Raw genomic sequence first — 10,997 nt, 5'->3', positions numbered from 1 at the left:
CGAAAAAGATTCAGACATTGTTGTCTAACAACTCATTATGGGCAGTAAAAAGAGAAGGCTGCAGAGTTTGTAGTTACCATCCTATAGCTCACTGTTGTGTTGGATAGAGCATAAACAAATAATTTGCTTGCCACCATTCATATCTTTTTGCTAATAATCCTTATCAGTTTCCTCACTTGATTCTTGTTCATGAATAGCTCATTGCCCCATATGCAAAAAGGGTCGATGCATGGATCCTTGCCAAGGGCATATGTACCTACAAGCAACAAGTCAATATTAGAAGCTAACAAGTGTCCAGGCCTGGATCTATATGCACTACATTATGGAACGACGGGGGAGTACAAGCGAGGGATGAAGCTAACCTCGGCGGAAAATGGTGGCTACTCCCATTGTTGTCCTGCATAAGTAGTGGAAAGGCATGATAAGTACAACAACCTTAACATCAAACAAATATAGCAAAGGTAAACAATATCATCTCCAAATGATAGCTTGAATGTGTTGGTTTCAGCATGTTGTTAAAGCATATATAAAACGGAAGGCAATGTTACTGACAGCAGGCTTAACAGCCATCAAATGTTGCAATTCAAACTGGTATTGTTGAAAATGAATAGAACATAGGTAATGCTTAAACATCACTGGATAAATGTGTAAAACTGAAATAAAGGGCATGTGTTAACTGTTAACTACACCAGGCATAACTGGAACCAAATATAGCCATTCAAACTGGTACTGATGCAGTCGAGCGGCACAATTCCGACTTGAACATAATGAACAACACATTGTGAATGACTGAAATAAACAAGGCATAAATGATCAGTATAACAACCAAATATAGCCATTGAAAATTGGACAAAGTCTCACTGGAACCAACCTAACAAGCAAATTTTGATAAACACGGCATATGCTTGAAAACTGGACAAATGCTCACTGCAACCAACCTAACAAGCAAATACAGATAAACAAGGCATCTGCTTGAAAACTGGACAAATGTTAAAAAAAAGCAACCTAACAACCAAACTACAGATAAACAAGGCATATGCTTGATAACTGGACAAATGCTCACTACAACCAAACTAAGACAAAATACATATAAACAAGGCATTGGCTCGATAACTAGAAAAATGCTCACTGCAACCAACCTAACAACCTAACACAGATAAACAAGGCATCTACTCACTATAAACAACCAAATATAGCCATTTGTGAAACTGAAGTGGACAATTCACACTTAAACATCACATAGCCCTATTGAACAATACATTTTTGCATAATTGAAATAATTAAACAAGGCACAGTTATAGCACCGCACGGCAAATACTACTACAACAAAGGGTATGGGTTGGCAAGCTAGAAAAGGTAAGATTTGCTGATAGGATGGTGACTCACATTTCATGGACCGGATCCTTCTAGTTGGAAGATCACAGACCCATGGTGGAAAAACCTTTGTGGGTGCCCTCCTCGTGGTCGTGGTCGATGAGATCTGACTTGGTAATTGAGGATTCCAAGCCGCCGCCATAGAACAGGTCCTTCAAAAATGGCAAAATGGGCTCGATGGCGTATAAGGATCACAAATCCTTGACCGCTTAGCGGACGAGATCGGCAGCAGGGCCATGAAAGAGATTGCCGGTGGCTGAACCAGAGGGGTTGAGGATGGACCATGTAACCTGTGACATGGCCCATGTGAAGCCGTCGCTGTCGACGAGCTTGATGTCGTAGCCATCTTTCCCGAGATACAGTAATACGCAAGCCTGCTGACATGAAGCCATCGACATGGCAACGTAGTCAACATCTTCGCCGGCTTCCGCGGTGGCGTGTTGCTCCGGGATTGACAGGTCAGGGTGAACGGTGGCCACCTCCCCAACATCCACCGAAGAGGCCATGATAAACCACTTCTTGGCCAAACGCTCGTCGGGCTCCCCGGGATACATGGTCGAGCTTAGGCTGCGACATTTTGGAGCAGGGGATCTGGATCTGGCGGGGAGGGACATCGCAGGCCTCATCTAAAAACTCAGGGGAGTGGGGCGACAGTATGGGAATCGCTGGGTAACCTGAAGTTTATTATCTAAGCTAGGAGGAACGGGCAGACCGGCATGGGTTGGCGGCACCGGTGGCGGCACCGACGGCGGCCGTGAGATAGGGTTCCAGGGGGAGGGCGCTGGTGGGAGGACTATGGTGGGGGGGTTGTGGTGTTTGGGGATACGCCACGGCTACTGAAATTTTTAGTAATGGTGGGTGGAGATGGTGGTGGACGAGGGATGGCGACGGTTCAAATGCCTCGGCTAGTACAATTTTAATATAAGGTTGGTGCTGGAGGAGTGTGGACGACGGTTGAAGTACGACGAATACTAAAATTTGGGTAAAGGAATTGATGAGGGGCGGGAGTGGCCAAGATCGCATAGTCGTGGTGATTTCATAGCGCACTTGCATCGCACACGGTTAAGCCAGTACCTACACCATTTTGCTTGCGCTTGCGCAGTCGTGGTGATTTCACAGCGCACTTGCATCGCACACAGTTAAACCAGTACCTCCACCATTTGCTCTCACTTGCGCAGTCGTGCTGATTTTACAGCGCACTTGCATCGCACACGGTTAAGCCAGTACTTGCACCATTTTGCTCACGCTGGTCACCCTACGGGACCTACTCCCTCCTATCACTCACATTTGTTCTTTTAGAAACTGTGTGCGATGGCTGGTGTGTCACCGCCTGTCGGCGTGCAAAAGTAGGGGTTCTCCTTTTGACCCCTTTACTTGTGCACGGGCAGTCAGGGCCACCTGCCACGACCACGCATAGTAGGGCTAGAAAGGGAAGCCAGAGAGAAGCCGAAGGTACAAGACAAACAAAGCAACGACAAGGACCAAGGCCATAAAGATCGGATGGATGAAGCAGGTTTCCTCGGCAAGGACCCTTGCCGGGGGAGCCTCAGCAGCCCCGGCAAGACCCTTGCCGGGGCAGCTCACCCGAACCAACGGAGCGAGCAACCTTCGAGCCCACCAACCATAATAAACGCGTTGGGGAAGGGCTCGGGAGGCACCTCCATGGTAGCATGCAGATCTTTGTGAAGACAAAGAATATTCAAGATCAAATGATGATTGGAAGGCAACGATCCTTGGCAGGGTTCTTGCCGAGGAAGCCCACAAGACCCCCGGCAAGGTCCTTGCCGGGGACAACAGCGCGCCATGACGAGACCCTTGCCGGGCCACCCGACAAGGCCCTCGCCAAGGGTGCCAGCGGGGCCACTGCCAGGCCCACACCAGCTAAGTCTCCACCGCCGTTCACATGCAGCTGTCGACCCAACCAGTTGGGCAGGCACCTGCGTGGCAGCATGCAGCCCTTCATGGAGGCTCCACCACCGCGCCACCTTAGCTACTTGCCTGCCTACATGGCACCGCATGCATCACTGGCCAGGGCGCGTGTCAAAGCGAGGAGGAGCAGCGACGGACGGGATGGGCCTCGCTCCCGTCCCTGATAAAGTGAAGGGACACCTAAGCCTCGCATTAAATGCGCCTTGTCCTATAATACGAGCGATAAGCTCACAACACTGTAGGCCTTTCCACCTCCTATGTGCCACTGTGGCAGCCCCTTTCGCCTATAAAAGGAGGCCCATGGCGCACTTGAAAAGGATTCGGCTCTTTCAAACCAGGCAGCACCCAGAGCTAGTTTGAGAGCTCAAGAACACTCAATACATCCACCAAAGCAGGATTGTAGGGTTTTACGCATCCTTGCGGCCCGAACCTGGGTAAATCCCCCTAGCATTGATTACTAGTCCCGCTCTTCTCACGATCCCGCGCCCCGCAACCATAGTAGGGATTCTTGTGATCCCATAGGTGTCGTTTCCCACCGATGTATTTGGCGCGCCAGGTAGGGGGCGCAAATTGTGAGAATCTAGTCTGGTAGTTGGCCTAGCAGTTCATCATCGACATGGCTCCTAAGAAGAAGATGACCACGGCGATCGGTTCATCCGGGACCGGACTGCTGTCACCGGTGCGGGCCAGTAGCGGGCCAGTCATGGAGAGAACCCATGGCGCGGCCAGCGAACATCCACATCACCCTGGCAGTCTAGGCCCGGCGGGCGGCGTCGTTTGTATGACGGGCGACGAGCCACGCGGCGCCGGCCCCAGAGACAGAGTCGGGCCCCCCACAGGCGGCGTGGGGCCCTCCAGGGGCGTCGTCATGCCGCCAACCGACGGCGCGGCGACCTCCAAGACACCAACAACAGCGCCCACGGTGCGCTCTTCTCAGATCGCGCGCGATGAGCAGCGCCGCCCCGCTGGTGACCCAGGGCGCCGCCCCGGGAAGAGCCCCATGCATCCTTCGCGGGATGAGGGAGGCCAGCATGCACGCCGAGGCGCCGAGGAGGGTGGCGGACGACTGTGGAGCCATGATGAGGCTCCTTCTAACGTGGTTAGAAGTCGAAGCGCATCGCGGTGCACCCAGCTCTCGCCGCCGCCCACACCAGCAGAAGCCCTAGCACGCGCGCAGCTGCTCCTCGACTTCCCTCCCATTGCGGAGAAGCTTTGACAAATGGAGGGCTGCCGTCCGGAGTCTCGTCAGCATCGCCAACAACGATGAGTTGCGACCGGCGGGACCCATAGGCCATCGCTCCATCGAGCCACCATATGCCAGTGGGGGCCGAGCCGGAGGCGATGCGGCCATGGTCCATTCCACTCTTCCATCCCGGCCATCGCGGGTGTCAGTCCGTCGCAACGACGCTCGTGATGACATCTCCATAGCGTCCTCTGACCCACGAACCCACCGCGACCAACGCCAAGTTCTTCGGGAGCAGGCTCATGAGGACGCTTGAACCACCATCGAGCGGCGACATGACACGTGCCACCAGTCAGATAGGCGGGCAGGGCCTGCTATGAACCACTCGGCACCGGGAGGCTACGGTGTCCTACCCGACAAGGTGGGTTGTCCGGACTTCACACGTGAGCTGCGGCAGCTCCAGTGGCCCTCCCACCACATGTTCAAGCCCGACGTTGGCGAGAAGTACAATGGCAAGACTCACCCGTCAGAGTTCCTCAGCATCTACACCATCGCGATGCAAGCTGCTACGGCCCGCGATGATAAGGTGCTTGCCAACTACTTCCCGTTGGCACTCAAGCCTAATGTTATGTCATGGTTGATGCACTTGCTGATGGACTCCATTTCTTCTTGGGCGGATCTGTGCCATGAGTTTGTTGGCGCCTTTACCGGAGGCCACCAAGCTCATGGCTAGGCGAGTGATTTACATATCATCCCCCAGAAGGAAGGACAAAACTTGCACAAGTACATCCAAAGGTTCAGCCGAGTGCAGTACAACATCCCTGACGTCCATCCTGCCGCTGTGATCAGTGCATTCGAGCAGAATGTGCGCAACCACAAGATGCGTGAGGAGCTGGCGATGAACAAGGTCAAGGATGTGACCGAGCTTTATGTTCTAGTCGATCGATGTGCTCGCGCAGAAGAGGGAAGGAAGTACCCCGGCAAAGATGCCGGCGCAGGAAACCGACTACACGGGCGATACCGCCACCCCAGTGAAGAAGGGCCAGCGCCATAACAGGAAGCGCAAGGGCAAGGCCGTGCTTGCCGTCGAGGGATCCGACGACACCGGCGCCACCAAGAAAACCAAGGCGGGCGACCCCGGCAAGGAGGTTGCCGGGTGTGCCGCCTGCCGGGCCTTGGCGGCTGCCGACAAGCTAGGAGGCTCTGACAATCAGTATTGCAAGATCCACCGCACCAAGGGCCATGACCTCCAAAACTGCCGGCAGGTAGAGCTACTCACTGAGAAGCAGAAGGCCGAGTATGAGCGGCAGGACAAGGAGGAAGGCCAAGATGGTGCCGAGGGATCCGACAAGAAATGTGGCGGCCAAGGAGGCCGCCGCAGCAAGGATAATTAGTAGGAGAGGCCCGCCCGAGGCCGCAATAAGAAGCAAGGGGACGCTATGTGCCCGAGTCCGGCGACCACGAGTTCCAGAAAGCCACACAGGCCATGTGCGTCGATGGTGGCGCCTCGCTGCATACATCCCACCGCCAACTCAAGCAATGGGCACGTGAGATCACAGCGGTCAAGCCATCGTTCGACGCACGGAAGCCACTGAAATGGTCCAGCATGCCCATCATCTTCGACACCGAGGACCACCCTGACCGCACTACTGCGGTCGGGTGCTTGCCATTGTTGGTTTCGCCAACGATCCGCAATCTCAAGGTGACAAAGATGTTGGTTGACGTCCGGGCCGGCCTGAACTTAATATCGCCTGTTGTGGTCAAGAAGCTGCAGATCCCTGATGGGGACCTCGAGGAGACGGGCACGTTCCAAGGGGTTAACCCATGGAGGAGCCAGCCAAAGGGAAAGGTCATGCTGCCCATGAAGTTCAGAGGCGAGCTGAACCACAAGATGGAGAGGACTATTTTTGATGTAGCCGAGATCCCTTTGCCTTACAACGGTATCCTCGGCCGCCCGGCACTAGCCAAGTTCATGGCAGCTTCACACTACGCCTACAACATGCTGAAGATGCCTGGGCCGATGAACATCAACACCGTCCCCTCCGACAGGAAAGATGTGTTGATTTGCGTCGATCAACTCTACCGAGAAGCAGTTGCAGCAGCTGCCGCTAAGGCACCTGCTCCTGCCGACGGAGCCCCGAGAGGGAAGAAGACCGGCGAGACCCCTCGCACCTACTCTGGCAAGTGCACCTCTTCGGGGTATTGCTCTCCCGTCGAGGACATGCCAGAGAGCTCCGCCGGCAAGAGCAAGAAGTCCAGAGCCGCACCACCAGAGACCAAGAAGGTGCCCATCAAGGAGGACAGCACGGAGGGAGTTTTTACCATAAGCTCCACCCTCGATGGCAAATAGGAAAGCGAGCCCGTCACCTTCCCGCGGGCAAATGTCGATGTGTTTGCATGGCAAGCCTCCGACATCCCCGGCGTTCCTAGGGAGGTGATTGAGCACCACCTTGTTGTATGTCCTCATGCGCGGCCTGTCAAGCAGAAGGTCAGGAAGCAAGCTCTGGAGAGGCAGGAGTTCATCACGAAAGAAATCAGAAAGCTAGAGGCGGCAGGTTTGGTAAGAGGAGTACTCCATCTGACGTGGTTGGCCAATCCGGTAGTGGTGCGCAAGGCAAATGGGAAGTGGAAGCTGTGTATTGATTACACAGACATCAATAAGGCTTGTCCAAAGGATCCCTTCCCATTGCCGCGCATCGACCAGATTGTTGACTCCACGACTGGGTATGACCTGTTATCATTCCTCACCGCCTACTCAGGGTACCACCAGATCTTCATGATGAAAGAGGACGAGGAAAAGACAGTGTTCATCACCCCATGTGGTACGTACTGCTTTTTACGGATGCCTTTCGGGTTGAAGAGTGTCGGCTTCACCTTTGCAAGAGCGGTCCAAATTGGTTTTGAACCCCATCTACATAGAAATATGGAAGCTTATACGGATGGTTGCGCCACGCTGCCGAACTATGCTGAGGTGGCTAGGCCCCTCAGGACCCGGCGTGCCACCTACGGCCCGGTCCATCTCGCGCCGATAGGCGTCCGAAAGCCGGCGCATGCTGGCCAGGCAGCCAGCATTCTCGAGGAGCTAGAGGCGGCGTGCCTCCAGCGCCTCAGCGTCCGCGCCCTCGGGAATGGGCGCCGTGAGGTCGCGCAGAGTGGCGTCGAGGGGATCTTGCGTACGCTCGTCCGAGTGCCCCTCGCTGTTGATGACGAGCACCTCTGTGACGGTGCTCCCACCGCTGTACTCGCGAAGAGGCGGCTCGTCGTAGACCACCACGTTAGTGGGGAACGCGTCGAGCGACGCTGTGTCGGAGTCGACAATCATCAGATAGGTCGAGCCGACGGACTCCAGGTCCGCCGTGGGCTCGCTGGATACATGGAGCTGGTAGAGGAGGCTGATGAGGCGGCTCTCAGCGCAGCTTGTGCCCGCGTCGGAAGCCGGCTCGTCGGAGAGGTCGATCTCGCTGACGAGGTCAGCGAGGCAGCTTGCTGCGCAGGCGATCTCCGCACCGTGCAGCGCGTCGGTGCTGACGCTGTCGGGCGTGTTGTGTTGGCTTTGCTCGCCAGGAAGGAACAGGGTTCCCGTCCAGAGCAGATCTCCGAGAGATGGTGCACCTCGCCCCATGGTGGGCGCCAAATGTCGGGGGTTGGGTGCGACATATGCCAACGGATGGCTTATCATGGTGGGAGCGAGTAGAATGTCACCGGTGCCTGGAAGCGGGATGAGGCGTAGACACCTACGCTGGCGAACTTTACCCAGGTTGGGGGCTCTCCGTGGAGATAATACCCCTACTCCTGCTCTGCGGGGTCTCCGCATGATCACTAAGGCACTAGTGATACAAGTGCTCCTCGAGCTGTGTCTAGGGGTAGGAGGAGGCAAGGCTAGCTCTTCTCTGCCCTAGGAATCTGGCTAGTTCTATCAGAGTGGGAACCCTTTGCATGGGTGGCCTGGGGGGTTTATATAGGCCCACCCCCCAGGGGTACAATAGTAATCTATCCGGCTGTCGGGCCCGGCTGTCAGTGTCTCCAGCCTCCGACTTCTCCGCCAACCGCTGGGGCCCTCCGCCTGGTGGGCCCCGCCGATTGGTTAGTGGCTATTCACTGTAGCCGTATCCCTAGTGACGGGGGCTTGGTCATCGTCAGCGTGGCTACAGTCCCACCGCCTAGTGGGAGGACACTGTAGCCACACCTGGTCTTGTCAGCTTAATGGCTTGCTTGCCTCGGGGCAAGGGACGGCCGCCTGCTGGGGGCCAACCCCTCTCTGCTCCGACTGGTCGAACTTCCGCCGTCTTCCTCGGGGTCACTGTCTGATGGGGCCCGCCTCTGGCGGGCCGTACCGACAGGCCGTCGTGGGGAACAGGGCTCCGCCTGCTAGGAGCAACATCAGAGTAGATACGGCACAGTGCTCCGTCGTGCGGAGATCTTCGCATCTACGAAGCACTGTAGCCACGCCCGTCTCGAGCATGGGAGGCGACGTGCGTCACTGCAGCCATACTTCGTCTTGTACTCCTGATGGGAGCTCGCCCGCCCCATGGTTGTGAGGTGGCCGCCTGCCCGTTGCCGCCCTCTTTGGAAGGCGGTCGTTATGTGCCGGCCACTCGGAGCGCCGTAGTCTTGGGTCACCCGCCCTCTGGCAGCCTGCCGCCGTGCCAGCCGGCCTCAAAGGGCGGAGTTTCTGCTTGGGGCTCAGCTAGGCGGAGCTGGCCCAAAGTCTTGATAAATCATGGGCCTCGGGTGAGCCTACCCGTGGCCCATTACTCCAACAGTAGTCCCTGAAGCCGGTGACGCATCGTGGTCGAGGGGCCGCGAGGTCTCAGCGGCTTACCCCCTCCCCGTGCTCGGGGAAAACGTCCACCGCCTACTGGCCAGCCGGCCGCTTGAGCCGGCCTCTCCCAGGCGGAGCTTAAGTGGTCAATTTTGAACTCCAAGGCTGGAAACAGGTGGCGTGCCGGTTAAGCTTCCCCAGGCTGCTGCCCGTCACTGACGCGCCACGCGGTGCACGTCAGCCTGACAAGCCTGTCATCCCATGCCCTTGACAGGACATGACCCCGGGTCGGGCCCGCCATCACCACGCCTCGGCAACCGGGCGGATTTACTGCGCCGAGGGGGGCGGTTGCCATCCCCGCGACTATTCATGACGGGATGAATGCGCGCGGAAGACAGGGGGTCGTGGGGACGTGGGCGCAGTAAATCCCACGACCCTACGTCCCGCCCCCTCGGCTACATAGCCCGGGTGCTATAAGTATGGAGGGGGGAGGGGTGCGGCAAAGTTCCTGCGCCCCCTCCCAATCTTCTTCGTCTTCTCTTAGCCTCCGCTGCCGCTGCCGTAGCGCCGCCGTCGTTGCTCGACGCCGACGCGCCTTTCCTTCCCGCGCCGCCAGCCGGAGCCATGGGCGACTGGGACGGATCAACCATGATCGAGGATCAAATAGCTTTCCTCCGAGACACGAGCTGTATGCCCAGTGCGGCCTTCATCAAGGCGCGGGTGCCGCCGGAGACGGAGATCTCGCCGACGCCGCAGGAAGACGAGCAGGTCGTCTTCTGCTCGCATTTCCTGCGGGGCTTCGGCCTCCCTGCGAGCAACTTCTTCCGCGCCTTCCTCAATTTCTACAACCTTCAGCCCCATCACCTCACGCCCAACGCTGTGAGCTTGCTCTCCACCTTCGTCACAGCGTGTGAGGGCTACCTCGGCATCCTCCCCACAATCGAGTTGTGGGGAGCATTCTTCTATGGGAAGCTCGGCACCTCCGCCAAGGAGATGGCGGCCGAGTGCGGGGGCTTCGTCGCCATGCGCCTACCAGCGAAACGGAACGCCTTCCCTGTCATCAAGCTGGCGCAGTCGGTGAAGATGTGGCAGCAGTCCTATTTCTATGTCGAGAACGTAGACCCTGCTGCCGACTTCCTCAACCTGCCGGCCTATGAGGCCGCCCCCCCCCCCACCGGAGCCCGCGTCTCCTGGAAGTACAAGCCCAAGCCGGTGTCGGCGGCCGCCATCGGCCGACTCCGAGTGCTCTAGGAGTCGGAGGGCCTCATGGCCTCCGACCTTCTCGTCACCTTCGTGGAGCGCCGGGTCCTTCAGCTCCAGAGCCGCCCTCATCCGATCTTCCGGATGGGAGGACATCGCGACCCGTGCCGGCTGTGCACGAAGGGAATGCCACCCGCTGAAGTCCCGCTGATGGTGAACGAAATTTCTGACCTCAAGATGTCGGAGAAGAAGTGGCGGTTCGGGAAGCGGCCATACTCTCGCCACAACCCGCCTCCTGCTGTAAGTTTCATCTGCTTTGTTTTTCTTTGTGACACCACTTCTTCAAGACTTGATTCCTTCCTGGTTGTAGATTTACATGTCCGAGGGAACGGCCGCCCTCCTGGGGCCGGGTGAAAACCTCCAGGCGGACAGGGCAGAGTGTGACCTGGACGACCCTGACTTGGGGGCGGCCGCCCTGGTCGACGACGCGACAGGCGGCAGCGGCAGAGCGGACGGCGGTGGCGGAGCAGGCGGCTCTGAGGGAGGCGG

Source organism: Triticum aestivum, chromosome 1B (genome assembly GCF_018294505.1).
Source record: "Triticum aestivum cultivar Chinese Spring chromosome 1B, IWGSC CS RefSeq v2.1, whole genome shotgun sequence".
NCBI lineage: Eukaryota > Viridiplantae > Streptophyta > Magnoliopsida > Poales > Poaceae > Triticum > Triticum aestivum.
This window is presented reverse-complemented; position numbering follows the sequence as displayed.